This window comes from Azolla caroliniana, unplaced genomic scaffold (assembly GCF_043228905.1).
Source record: "Azolla caroliniana isolate FFs.n. ecotype wild unplaced genomic scaffold, voAzoCaro1.0.p SCAF_8, whole genome shotgun sequence".
Lineage (NCBI taxonomy): Eukaryota > Viridiplantae > Streptophyta > Polypodiopsida > Salviniales > Salviniaceae > Azolla > Azolla caroliniana.
This window is the reverse complement of record NW_028230443.1, coordinates 22143741-22158037: the sequence shown is the minus strand read 5'-3', so window position 1 is coordinate 22158037 and position 14297 is coordinate 22143741. Positions and strand designations below refer to the sequence as shown.

The window sequence follows — 14297 nt, the reverse complement described above, 5'->3', positions numbered from 1 at the left end:
GGTGTAAGTCAAGTGTCAATAACAATCGTACAGTGGACTCTACCTTGCATTGTTCAACTATTTTATATATCCAAAATAAATTAGTGAATGGTTAAGATATAAGGAGCAGCTATTCTAAGGTTGGATAAATAAAGATTTCCCTTCTCACATGCCAATGTTCAATATGTTTTTATTGGCTTTTATAAGTTAGTATTGTTTCTTACTATGTCATTTTCTACTAGATTGCATTTAATGTGGGCATTTGGTCTAGTGGCATGATTCTCGCTTAGGGTGCGAGAGGTCCCGAGTTCAATTCTCGGAATGCCCCATTCTTTTTCTTTTCTCTCTCCCTCTCTCTCTAACACACACACACACACACACACAGAGTCACAATATTCTCTATCATACGTGACATTCATTGGCACAATTGTTGAAAGTCGAGAGTTGCTACTCATTTTCACATGTATACGTGAAAATGTTCCATTATTGGTCTCATTGGTCATATTTGAGATCCAAAGATGTTAATAAACTCTCTCTCTATATAAATGTCACCATCACTACAAAATCATATTTTCACTACACGAACAAACTAGAAACATCAATAAATGTTAGAGTTCATCATGTTGTCTGACATTTGAACCATTGCTTCCCTGTGACTTAGCTGACACACTACGATGTGAAACGTGGCATTAGGGCAGAAGTGGTTACAGGAGTCAACTAAGTGCACTTTATCCTCAACAATTTCAAGAGTTTGAGTATTGCCACTTTGATACAATGTTTTGCCTTTGATCACATTCTACTATGCTTTCCTCACATCTTTAGCCAAACCCAATCCTTGCACAAATTTCTCTCACATTCATATTGCACACTCTCGATTGGGACATTCATTAGCAAAGTTCTTGAACATGAAGAGTCACTACGCACTTCCATATGAATTATGTGAAAATGATATATTTTTGGTTTTATAGGTCATATTTGACCACATAATCATATTAATCCCATGTGAAAATTTAATTTTGCGTTAGTGCTATGTGGCTAGAACGATATGTTGAAATGCACATAGGTAGGAACAACACCTTGTCTATGAAGGAAATTCCACTTGGGTCTATAATACAATTGCCAAATCATTACTTTAATAAAATTTTGTAGATATACCTTCACAATGTCTAGTACTACCATCAAATAAGAAAGCTTGGCACATATCCCAATTATGATGCAATCCCCAATACCTCAAAAACAGAAAAACTACCCTCATATGTGTGCATGCATGTGCTTTTCACATGGCACATGCTTATGTCTAGAGATCTTGATCTTAGCTATAGTCATAAATGTTATTAACATTGTCGTAGGATGATGAAAGTAAATTTCTAAAAGAGAAAATTGGTAATGTGTGTGATGTCAATACACCTCTTCTCGATTTGCTCCAATTTGAGGAAAAGTTTCAATTATGCAACATGACTCGACCTAAATTAATGTGTAATATCTCCTTCAGGTATTTAATTTTGGAAGTAAACTCTTGATTCAAAAGTACAATTGGTTTCCATGAGTATAATGTAGTCAAATGAGTATGTAAAATGCACGGAGTATGCACTCCTTCATGATTGACTATGATAAAGAATTCTCTACAAAGTTGTTTAAGTCATAGTATGAACCATGCATACCATTCATGCATTCGTGTTCGAGAATGATTCAATCATTCGAGAAGGGTAAACACCCTCGAAGAATGATAAATACCATACTTTTGGATAAATTATTTATTATAAGGTATTTTTATTTTTTTTTAATTGCAAAATAAAAACATTACCTTCTTAATAATAGAAATTACAGAAATTACAACAAAATTACAACAAAATTACAGAAATTATAGAGAAATTACAGAAATTACCAAACAATTACAGAAATTACAATGAAATTACAATGAAATTACAACAAAATTACAAAAATTACAAAAATTACAAAACAATTACAAAAATTACAAAAATTATAGAGAAATTACAGAAATTAGTGAAAAATTACAGAAAATAATGGCCGGGAGAAGATGTGGTCACTGACTCACTATTGACTAATGTGCACGATGCAAGCAGCAGATCGTTCAAGGAAAAGGGGGAAAAGGAGAGGAGAGCAAAGTGTAGCGTTGATATGCAGAGGAAAAGGGGGCAAAAGAGGTAAAGAACCAAAAAAAAAAGGTTAAAAAAGGGAAAAAAGGAAAAAAAAAACAGACGAATATTTGAATATCATTCGTGTTCGTTTGCCAACGTAGGCAAACAAATGATATAGTAGACGAACACGAATTTTACGTACTATGGTTTAAGTAGTGTTGCCTTAGGTCATGTGGTAGTGTCACAACACATGGATTGCACATACTCTTGCACGCTTGGTGCGACTAATGCAAATTGGAATACTCATGAGTCATACCTTGTTCAAGCCATCATTACTTGGCAAGAAGAACTAATTATAGCAATGAAATTTATGAGCACTTCGAATTCCACAAAAGTTAACCCTATTAAAAGATAGAGTAGAATTTGACTTAAGGTAAGTCTACACCTATTAGGCGGTGGTCTAGTTAGTAGTTTGTGCATATAGAGGCATATGTAAAAGGTGTGAGCCAGTTGTTGTATTTTATGTATAGAATATCATTTTATAATACTCTTGAGTCTTAAGTATCTAGCATGTTTTCTACATTTTTGACGCGTCATTTCAAATTTTCTTTTATATTTATGTATTTAATATGTTTCACAAGTATTTTACATTTCCTAAAATAAAATTATAATAATTTGTCCAAAAAAGTTGTCTAAGATGAAATGATTTCCTTATTGAGAAACATATGTGGCATGATTAATTCATTACATGAAATTTTTTGTGTGACATGAGTTGTATGTAGAGAGATTAAATCATCCAAAATTAGTAAAAACAATTGTTTTATGCAATATAAATATAATACTTGTATCTAACTTATTCTATTGTGGTGTGCATGTGTTCCTTTGTGCCACCCTTTTAGCACACCCTTTTTAGGATGCATGTACCTAAGCCGACCCACCCTTTTAGCACACCCTTTTTAGCTAAGCCAACCCAAATGGGTACCTTTGTATCAACTATAAATTGAGTAAGAAGTAAGAAGCTAACTAGGCTGGTTTTGATCTCTTATGTGCATTTCACATATTGGTGGAGATGCAGGGTACTAGTCTCCCACGCCCAAGCATCCACCTCTTCCCCCTCACTTTAGGTTGCCCACTAACTTCTTGTCCCACGAGTTTCCCCAATCCCCCTTCGACACGATAGTCCTCCTGTCCCCCACCTCAGCCAAGTCTAGGTGGCCCTCAGTCCACAAGAGTGATTGATCTCTATCTGCCTATAACCCTCATGTCCCCCACCTCAGCCAAGTCCAGGTGGCCCTCAGTCCACAGGAGCGATTGATCTCTATTCGCCTATAGCTCTCGTGTCCCCCACCTCAACCAAGTCTAGGTGTCCCTCAATCCACATGAGCGATTGATCTCTATCCGCCTATAGCTCTCGTGTCCCCCCACCTTAGCCAAGTCCAGGTGGCCCTCAGTCCACATGAGCGATTGATCTTTATTCGCCGATTGCTAGCTTGTTTTCCGTTACTAACCCCGTCCAACTATCAAGGTTGGTAATTCCGTGGGGATGTCCTCAACGTCGTTGTAGCTCAAATCAGTGTCCAGTTGATGTTTACATACCCATACCATCCTCAGACAAATGACCTCACCGAACGCCTCAACAAGACCCTCAAGAAGGAGATTGCCGCTTACATCGATCCATGCTACAAAACTTGGGATCAAATCTTGCTTTTCGTCACCCATGCCTAAAATACATCCGTACATGCGTTGACATGGATCAACCCTTTTCGAGCACTCTATTGGCGTAACCCTTCCCTCCCACCAGAATCGTCCATTGATGTCCATTCGAAACCTGCCAACATGGATGATGCCACTTGGGAGCTCTATCTCCAATAGATACTCCCCCTCTTTCGACAAGACACAACTCATGTTCCTGTTCCTGCTCCTTGGTGTCTTGTTTCTCTTAGGAGGGAAATGTGGTGTGCATGTGTTCCTTTGTACCACCATTTTCACACACCCTTTTTAGCTAAGCCAACCCAAATGGGTACCTTTGTATCAACTATAAATTGAATAAGAAGTAAGAAGCTAACTGGACTGGTTTTGATTTCTTATGTGCATTTCACACTATTTTTATAACATGTAGTATTCTAAGTATCTTTTTTAAAGGTAGAATAGTTTTATAATACTTAGGTTACGTGTTGTACACATACTATATATTAAGTATTTGTTAAGTAATTAGGTAATTAACTAGGGTTAATTAGAGACTAATTATATGGTTACGTTAAGCAACAAAAGATTAGTATGATATGCGCGTGAGAGTGTGTGAGAGGAAGAGAGAGAGAGAGGAAGTTACACTTGAACACAAAGATAAATGGGGGATGATTGACTGTATTGAAAAGTGTCATCAACGTTCAAAAATACCCACAATGAGGTATATATACAACCCATGTGCAAAGGTGCACATGTGTGGGTAGAACATAGGTACTTATGTGTAAGTTCTACATTAAATGTACTAAGGAGTGGAGGATCTAGAATATCCCACTTAAGTACAAAGTCCTATTTAAAGGCTTAAGGTCAACACATTAACTAGATTCGATCTAGGTAACTACTAAGTTACATGTGTTGACTAACTATATTAAACTAGTTGAGCTTGATATCTCAACACGCCCCCTCAAGCTCAAGTGTGAGGCGTCCAACGTCCGGTTTAGCTTCCTTTGGCTTCGTCGGCATCGGTGCAGCTTGCGGCTTTCTTCGCGGTGTCTTGCGCGGCTTTCTTCGCGTCTTCGTGGCTTCGTTGCGCGGCTCTCTACGGTTTTATTCTCCCCCTCAAGCCTGTGACGAAGGCTTGGATCCTCGGGCTCTTGTTCGGCCACTACCTTCATCGCGAGGGCATAGTGATGGGCCATATACTCGTTGTAAGCGTAACAAGTGACTTGGGTCTTCGCTCGTGATGAGCGGCGGAGTTTCTCGTTTGTCGATGTGAGTGCCTTCTTTACTCCGGTGTCGTGAAGAAAACCAGCCATAGGCGGAATCGAAGAAAAAGGCACATGAACTGGCTCTTACACAGGTGGATGCGAGGATTGCTATATTGTACATAATTTGTAATTAGGGCGACTGGTGTAAATACTAGATAGTGCACATTTATTAGGGGATTTTGTGCGTATCTCTGTGGACAGGGACAGGGAATAAAGCAGTTGGCTAAGGAAAAGGGGGCACCCCTTTTGGGGAACTATTTAAGGAGGGAGAGAAGGAAGGAAAAATATCGCGCGTTAAGGAGGACGAAGTGTTGCAGGACCGAGAGCCGAACTCTCTCTCCTGCTCTGACCGTCATTCTCTACGGGTGTTGGGAGTTCGCTGCCTCTGCTTCGTGGACAGCCCGTGTGCTTCCAGCAGAGGCTCTCCCTTCTACGTTTTCGGGGTCCAGTGTGTTCCGTCTGTGTGTGTGAGTAGGGTCCCCATGTCAGGTCCATTGTCGGCTCGCCGGGTGTAACCGTCAGAGTTTGTAATCTCTTGATATTGTAATCGACTGTTATTGTAATTAAGGGTTCCGTTCGTTCTCCTCCTTCTCGCTTCCGCGTATATGCAAATCTCTCTCTCTCTCTCTCTCTCTCTCTCTCTCTCTCTCTCTCTCTCTCTGTGCTTGCATCTCTCTCTCTCTCGCTCCTCGGTTCAAGGCCCCCGTGGTCCCGCCTCTTTCTCCACGCACGCGCGTAACAACGCGACATATTTGGTGAACCCGACGTGAAAGGGCGGCGAAGGAGTCGAAAGATGAGGGGATCGGAGCTAGCAGAGGCAATGGTGGTGGCCGTCGACCGACTGGTAAGTGCTCGTGAGGGGATGGGTACCCTCGATAGAGCCATTGAATCGATCGTTGGCTCTATAGGCCGGTTTGGGGGGAAAGATGCCACAAGTTATTTGGAGGCTTACCGGGCCGAATGATCATGAGGGATATCCCGGTGGACAGGCGGCTATCCGGATTCCCTCGGGTGGTGACGCCGAGCATCCACGCAGAAGTGCTCAAAGTGCTGGCCGGATGTCAGACTTGGGAGGAGTTCGAGTTGCGGCTCCTCGAGAAGTACGGTGTCGTGAAGAATTTCGGCCATAGGCGAAAACCGGGAAACATTGGCTACATCAGCAGGGTGCAACGTGTGTACGCACCCATGTACATTTAGTGTGAATATCGAGGGCGCCTTTATGGCACCCAAGAGTAGTCAAGTCGGGACAGACGATCCCATGTAAGTCGGGATTTGTCCCACATTGTAACGCATCCCTTTCCTTGATCTATAAAAGGAAGGGAGCGCCCTTTGTGTAAGGGTTGCCCATTTTTGCATTAGAGGGTATACTGGTAGGTTTAGGGTTAGGTTTCTTCTGCTTCTTCTTCTTCCCCCTTCGTGTTCGCTTAGGGTTTGCTTCAGCTCATCTCCTGCGCAAGACCCCGCTCGGCGCGACGAGCCCGTGAGCTCCCCGACGGCGGCTTGGCAGCAGACGACTACTGTAACCTACCTCAGTCCGGCTCGAAGCCGGGAGTGTATTCTCCTTATATATATATATACATATACGTTTGCGTCTGTCTGTGTATATTGGCGTCTTGTTGGTGTCGGGTGCTCCCCTCCTTCCCTGCGTTTCCTGTACATAAGGGCGTGAGTCGGGTTGGGTTGTGTGTGTGCGTGAGTCGGTGTTAAGCGTGCTCTCTCTCTCTCTCTCTCTCTCTCCCTTCGGTTGCTTCCGGTGTGTTTCTGAGATGCCCCAGAAGCAGTGAAGCACAACTTCCTACGCTCTGTCACTCCCTAGTCCAAGACCCCTGTGGTCCCGCCTTTCACCACGCACGCGCGTAACAACGCGACAACGGGTTTGACGACTCACTTCGGTTGTTGAGGTGGGACTTCATGGCGTGGATGGAAAGCCCTGGAAAGGGGAGGAACACGTCGGCGCTCCTCCAGGAGTTCGAAAAATGGTTCGCGCGGCTGTCGACGCTGGACCGGACCGTGCTCGAAACGAGTCGAGTACTACTGTTTGTCAAGTCGGTGGACACGCTCGATAGGTAAAAGGTGGGTCCCCTATTGGAGACAGACGAAAGGCTCACGACAGACTGGGCTGTGGTAAAACAGGTCTGCAACCGTTTCGACAAACGGCGCGATTGGAGCGACAGATGCTCTTTGGGGTCAGGGCCGGTCACGGGGAGGAGGCTCGAGGAGCCGATATCGGTGCCGGCCGGAAGGAAGGAAGAGACCAGAATCTGGCCAGAGTCGGGGTCGGCATCGAACGACATGGTCAGAGGCCCATCCGGAGGAGCAGCTCTGGAGGAGTTGACACAGATGGTGCGCGACCTGCAGATCGCACAGGCCCGGAGAGACAATGGCGAACAACCTCGTGACCGGTGCATGTGGTGTGACGCGATTGGTCACATTCGGAAGGATTGCGCAGATTTCGCCGACGCACTCAGGACCAACGTGGTGTACCTCTGGAACGGGCGGGTGCACGCAAGCGAGACCCAGAGAGCCCTAGAATTGAATACGGGGCGCGACGGAATGAAGAGGTTGATGGAAGAGGCCGTGGCACGGCACGTCGAAGCCGTTAACTACTCAGTGTCGGCGGGAATTCGGGTCGGGGGTGATGAGACCCGGAAGTCGAAGGACTCCGGATTCTGGCCGCTAGTGCTAGAAGGCCTCTTCGGAGTTTGGCTGAAGAAGGAAGAGGCGGACCGCGCGGAACAACGGGTCCAGGAGGTCACCGGTTGGGACGATCCGGTCGAAGAGAAAACGGGCTTCGTAGACCAGAACTACGAGGTTCTGGAGGAGGACAAACGGGCAGGAAAGGCCGGAGGGGTCGGTCCCCCGCAGAGGTATGAGACCCGGTTCAGACCGAAACCAACCAGTGCCAGCAACCCAGGCGCGCCAGACGGAAAGAAGCAGGCAGGGTTTCGGTTGAGCACCGAAATCGAAAGGACCACAGACCTGCGAAAGGTCCTGGAGGAACGTATCCTCGACAACAAAGTGGAGTTGTCATTGCGGTGCCGGAACCGGAGAAGCCGGAGGAGGTGCGGACCACGCACTTGGAAGACGAAGCCCTAGAAGACGAGTTGGCGGGAAGCCACTACACGGAGCTGCATTGGGCCAGGGCAACTACGAAAACCCCTGTACGAATTGGCAACATTCTGGAACCGGTGGTGGCATTGGTAGACCATGGATCCGAAATCAACCTGATGTCCATGGATTTCTACAAGGGTAAATGGCCGATCAACACCAATCACAGCTGGAAGATACGGGCAGCGACGCGCGCCACGGAAGAACTACATGGGGCATGTCCGAACGTACGGGTGAAAATCGGCGATGACGAGATCGACAAGCACTTCTTCGTGCAGGAGACGTCCTCGCATGCAGTTATACTAGGAGAGCCATATATCACGGCAGCACGGATGGAGACCAAGGTGCTGGACAACGGTTCAGCCTATGCAAGAGTCAAGAGCCAGGACGGGCATCACTCAGTCCAGTTCCTAACAGTGCGACCAAACCACGAGCGTAACCGCGAGGCCCTCGGCGGCGAAACCCGAGGGGATTTTTAGAGAGGGCTATCAAGGTGTGGGGCCGCGATAGTTTGGACACCCGGGAAGAACCCCACAAATGTACAGTATGAAAGAAGACCTGTACCATAGGTAGGAAATTTTGGTTCTTCGACAACGGAGGTTGTACTATAATCGGCGTCAGCGGCCGGGAGAGGAAGCGAGCAGAGGAGCGGCTCAGGGGATGCAGAGTCCTCTTCCCCGACGAAGACATCAGCGGTGCCGTGGAGGCGGTCTCTTTTGACGAGACCTTGGGCGAACTGCGAAAGGTGATCGGTGAAGACCTTTGAGAAGACCAGACCGTTCCGGTAGGGTCAATGGGAATGTACGAAGTCATCGCGGACTTCGGGGAAAGGATCGGGTCGGATCGGACGGCCCGCGTGGATACAAAGTACAAGATTGTGGACCGGAAGGTGAGGCCAGTCGCGGCACCCTTGCCGGAGGGCAACGAGGAGCGGATAAAAGGGGTCGCGTCGGACCCAAGTTTACTGAATCCGGCTGGTATAGGGCACCGGTTCACCGACATAACGCTACGGGAGCTCAAGGTCGGTGGGGGCGGCTTTCTACTGCCGGCGGAGGAGGACCGGTTTCGGAGAATGCTCGGGAGGCACGGGAAGGCTTTCACATTCTCACCGGAGGAGATCGGGTGCGCAGATTCGACAGTTGTCGAACCGATGGTGATCTTCACGGTACCGCATGTACTGTGGAATCGCAAGCCGATTCCAGTTCCGAGAGCTCACATCCCGAAGTTGATGGAACTCCTGAAGCAAAAGGTGGAGATGGGCATCCTCGAACCATCGAGTGCCCGGTATTCGAATCGGTGGTTTACGGTACCGAAGAAGAACGGCACGCTGCGCTTCATTCAGGACCTGCAGCCAGTCAACAAGGTGACCATCCGTAATGCAAGAATCAGACTGACCATAGACGAGTTCGCCAAGGCCTTCCTTGGAAGGTTGATCTATTCTGTTGGTGATCTGTACTCGGGGTACGATCAGTTCCAACTAGCCGTGGAGAGCAGATACATTACGACGATGCAGACTCCTCTCGTCCTAGTGCGGATGTGTACCCTGCCACAAGGAGGGACGAACTCAGTGGCTCACATGGTGAACGCGATGAACAAAGTGCTCAGGGATTGTATCCCGGACATCACCATGCCATTCGTAGACGACATCCCAATCAGGGGATGCCCGGTGGAGAAAAAGAACGAGGCAATCGGGCCGGACGGATGTCGGAATTTCGTGGCGTCCCACATCAATGACTGCGAGAAGGTGCTGCAGAGACTAGAAGGCGCAAGGCTCACCTTCTCCGGGGAAAAGTCGGCCTTCGGGAAATCAGAGATCATGGTCGTTGGGCACCTATGTGGACCATACGGTCGGAAACCGTCTCCAGCCAAGGTGGAAGCCATCTCCACGATGAAGCATGACTGCAATTCGGTCATGGAGGTCCGTAGATTCTTGGGAGCATGCGCGTTCTACCACATCTGGATCCCGCATTACGCACATGTCATGGAACCCCTCTACGGACTATTGAAAAAGGGGCGTAGTTTTGAGTGGAGGACGGAGCACACGGAGTCGGTACGGAGACTAAAGGAGGCGCTTACGGTAACGTCGGCTCTCTGTAAAGCGGTTTACGGCAAGGATGTTCCCATCTGCGTGACAATGGACACCAGCCTGACCGGGATCGGGTGGGTAATCAGTCAGGAGGACAAGGACGGTGTCGAGATTTTACGCAAGTGCGTGTGGAAACGAGGCAGGACCGCGGGGGTCTCGAACCAAAGAGCAAGCGAGGGAGGAGAAAGGGAGAGAACCGGCTACGCAGGGCCGGGGATACACAGGGACGCGACCCTTCAGCACGGTGAACGCGAACAGACACCGACACAGACAGATGCGAATGACTAAATATGTGTATTAAGAAAAATGGCTAACACGACTACAACCCTCGACGGGGCACAGGTTGGTTACAACCGAACAGGCCGGCGAACAGATGCCGATGCCTGTTCACTTCGACGCACAAAGGGGCTGCCGGAAGCACTCGGGCGTTCCTCGAAACAGCGCGAGCCTCCTTGGAACCCTGCACAGAAAGCTATGGAGCTCAAGAAGGAAGGAAACAGAGAGAGAGAAGCGTCCAGAAACGGTCCGACAGTACTTCGTCCTCTCCGCGCTAGATGTCTGCAACAGCTCTTTCCTGCTCTTATATAGCCCGACGAGCAGGCCGTCCCGTCAGCTTTATTCCCGGTCCCTTTCGAATAGGGATCCGCTCCGTTCTTCACGCATCCGCGTAGTTACGCCGCCGACTCGTGCCGTCCCTTAGCTCGCGCGCGCGACCGAAAAGACTGTTCGCGCGGTCTTTGTCTCCACTTGTGTTAGGGCCCGTTCCTGCCGATTATCCTCCTAACTCGCTTCTTCGTACTACTTGGAGCTTGCGCGCGTGAAGAACCGGTTCCCACGCCTAGGTGCGCCGATCCCGCCTATGGACGGTTTTCTTCACGACATCCGCCCCCACCTAACCGCGCATCCTCCGGTATGCGCCAAGAGAGTTGGGACGGAGAAAACCGGCCCGTCTTCATTCCTCGCCCGTCGGTTCTTCCTCGTTTTCGGATCGTTCGTCACTGCCGACCAGGAGAGCCGGGTCTGGCTCGTCGTCGTGTCGCTTCTTGAACGCTTTGATCCGCTTCCCTACAACCGGTATCGCCATTCTCGTGCCGTCGAGTTCCGCCAGGTGATATGTCCCGTTGTCATTGGCGCTCTGTACCACGTAAGGCCCGAACCACCTTCGTGCGAACTTCCGTGTAGCTCGGTGCTGGTTGTCGAGGCTGCTATCGTAGACGAGCACCCAGTCACCTTCTTCGATTTTCTTCGGTCGGAGCCGGTGCGTTCGGTCGAACCTGGCTTTGTTCTTTTTCCTCGCCACTCGGAGCTTCTCCGCAGTCAGTTCCACGTCCTCCGGTCTCCGCTCGAGCTGTCGTATGCGCGCGGCCAACAACTCCTCCCGGCTCATCTCGTCCCTCCAGTCGACCGTTGCCCACGAGGAGATCGTCCGTTCCATCGGCATGATCGGCTTCTGGCCGAACATGAGCTCCGTCGGCATGTACCCGGTTACCGAACTGTGCGTGGTCCGGTCTGCCCACAAAGCATAAGGTAGCAGCCGCGGCTAGTTACCGACTCGGCCTCCGCATGCCCGAACCAACGCCTTGACGATCGGTCCGTGTCCGCGCTCCACCTTTCCATTCGCCTCCGGATTGTACGCAGTGGTGAGCGAGAGCTTGACTCCCAGCCGGTCGAACAGCTCCGCGGCTTCTTCGGCGTCCAGCTCCCCTCGGTCAGCCACGATCTTCCCGATGCACCCGTACCGGCATATCACGTCCTCGATTAGGAACCGGCATACGGCCGCGGTCGTTTTGTTCGGAAGGGCCCGGCCTTCCACCTGGTTCGTCAGATCCTCCCGCGCTAGGACCAGGTACCGCATCTGTCCTACCCCCATTGGCATCGTCACCAGATCTACCATCCATTTGAAGTGGATGGTCGGAGGGTACGTGGGGTGAAGCTCGTCCCGATGTCGGACTATGGAGTGCATCTGACAGCTCTCGCAAGTTGTCACGAACCGATGCACGTCCTGGTACTGCCCCGGCCACCAATACTTCCCCTTCAGTTTCTCAAACGTAGCCCATGTTCCACGGTGTCCAGCCCAAGGGCTGTCGTGGTAGGCCGTCAGCAGCTCCTCCTGTTCATCCTTCATCGCCACCACCCGGAGCGGAGCGCCGCCCCTCTTCTTCGGGTGCTTCCATAGATAGCCATCCCGGAGAAAGAACCGGTACGCTTTCTTCCGGATCCGGTTGGCCTCGTCCTTCGTCCATGACGCATCGGGCGTCAGCGTCTTCAAAAACCCACCGATCTGCAGCCACTCCCCGTCGTACTTGCTCGCGTCGAAGTCGTTAAGCGCCGGAGTGCTTGTTCCGTCGGTTGTTACATACGCAGTCTCGAAGAAGTCCACGCCGACCTCTTCGTCCTCCGAAACCATGCCGCCCTCGTCATCGAATCTCGCCCTTGAAAGCATGTCGGCCATGGCGTTGTCTTTCCCGGAAATGTGTCGTATTACCGGGTCTAGGGACTTGATGTACGCTATCCACCTGAGCATTGCCAGGTCCGGCGTCGCGCATCCGGAAACCATGCCGAGAATCGGCATGCAATCCGTCTCTATGATTACCTCCGTCCCGATCAGATAGTCCTTGTCGGCCTTCACCGCCGAAACGATACCCCAGAGTTCGCGTTTAACCTGGGCGTATCCTCGCTGCCGTTCGCTGAGGACCTTCGCGCCGAATCGGATCGGAAACCGATTGCCGTTCTCGTCTTCTTGGTTGACGACCCACCCGATTCCGGTCGGACTCGTGTCAACCGTTATGTACACTGGGGTGCCCTTCCTGTAGACGGCCTTTCGAAGCGCCGGTGCTGCCGAAAGAGCCTCCTTCAGCTTCCGGACCGACTCCGTGTGCTTGTCTAGCCATTCGAATCTTCGCCCTTTCCTCAATAATCCGTATAGCGGCTCCGCAACGTGGGCGTAATGCGGGATCCATATGTGGTAGAATGCGCATGCCCCCAGGAATCTTCGTACTTCCGTGACCGAGCTGCAGTCGGGCTTCATCGCGGAGATGGCTTCTACCTTTGCCGGAGACGGTTTCCGGCCATATGGTCCACATAAGTGTCCGACCACCATGATTTCCGACTGCCCGAAGGCTGATTTCTCCCCCGAGAAGGTGAGCCTCGCATCCTCTAGCCTTTGCAGCACCTTCTCGCAGTCGTCGATGTGCGCCATCACGAATCGCCGGCATCCGTCCGGCCCGACCGTCTCGTCCTTCTCTTCTACCGGGCATCCCTTGATCGGGATGTCGTCTAGAAACGGCATGGTGATGTCCGGGATGCAGTCCCTCAGCACCTTGTTCATCGCATTCACCATGTGGGCCACCGAGTTGGTCCCTCCTTGCGGCAGCGTACACATCCGCACTAGGCCGAGGGGAGTTCGCATCGTCGTAATGTCTCTGCTTTCCACGGCTAGCTGGAACTGGTCGTACCCCGAGTATAGATCACCGACCGAGTAAATCGACCTTCCGGCGAAGGCCTCCGCGAACTCGTCTATGGTCGGTCCGATCCCTGCGTTCCGAATGGTCACTCTATTGACCGGCTGCAGGTCCTGAATGAAGCGCAATGATCCGTTTTTCTTTGGTACGGTAAACCAGCGGTTTGAATACGGGGCGCTCGACGGCTCGAGAATGCCCATATCAACTTTCTGCTTCAACAGCTCCATCAACTTCGGGATGTGAGCTCTCGGAACCGAAATTGGCTTGAGATTCCACGGTACATGAGGTACCGTGAATATCACCATCGGCTCTACGATCGTCGGGTCCGCGCACCCGATTTCCTCCGGCGAGAATGCGAAGGCTTTCCCGTGCCTTCCGAGCATTCTCCGGAACCGGTCTTCCTCCGCCGGCAGTAGGAACCCGCCCCCACCGATCTTCAGCTCGCGGAGCGTCTCGTTGGTGAAGGTGTGTCCTATGCAGGCCCGATCTCGTAAGCTGGGGTCCGATGCAACCCCTTTAATCCGGGATTCACTGCCCTCCGGTAAGGGCGCCGCAACTGGCCTCACCTTCCGGTCCACCGTCTTGTACTTGGTGCTCACTCGGGCCGTCCGTT

The 14297-nt window shown here is 50.2% G+C and overlaps 1 non-coding gene across 1 annotated transcript; it reads left to right on the top strand.

Annotated features, from left to right (window-relative positions):
* Positions 1–235: 235 nt before the first annotated feature.
* TRNAP-AGG (transfer RNA proline (anticodon AGG)) lies at positions 236–307 on the top strand. The gene has a single exon. It is a non-coding gene; the product is annotated as a tRNA-Pro (tRNA).
* The last annotated feature ends 13990 nt before the right edge of the window (positions 308–14297 follow it).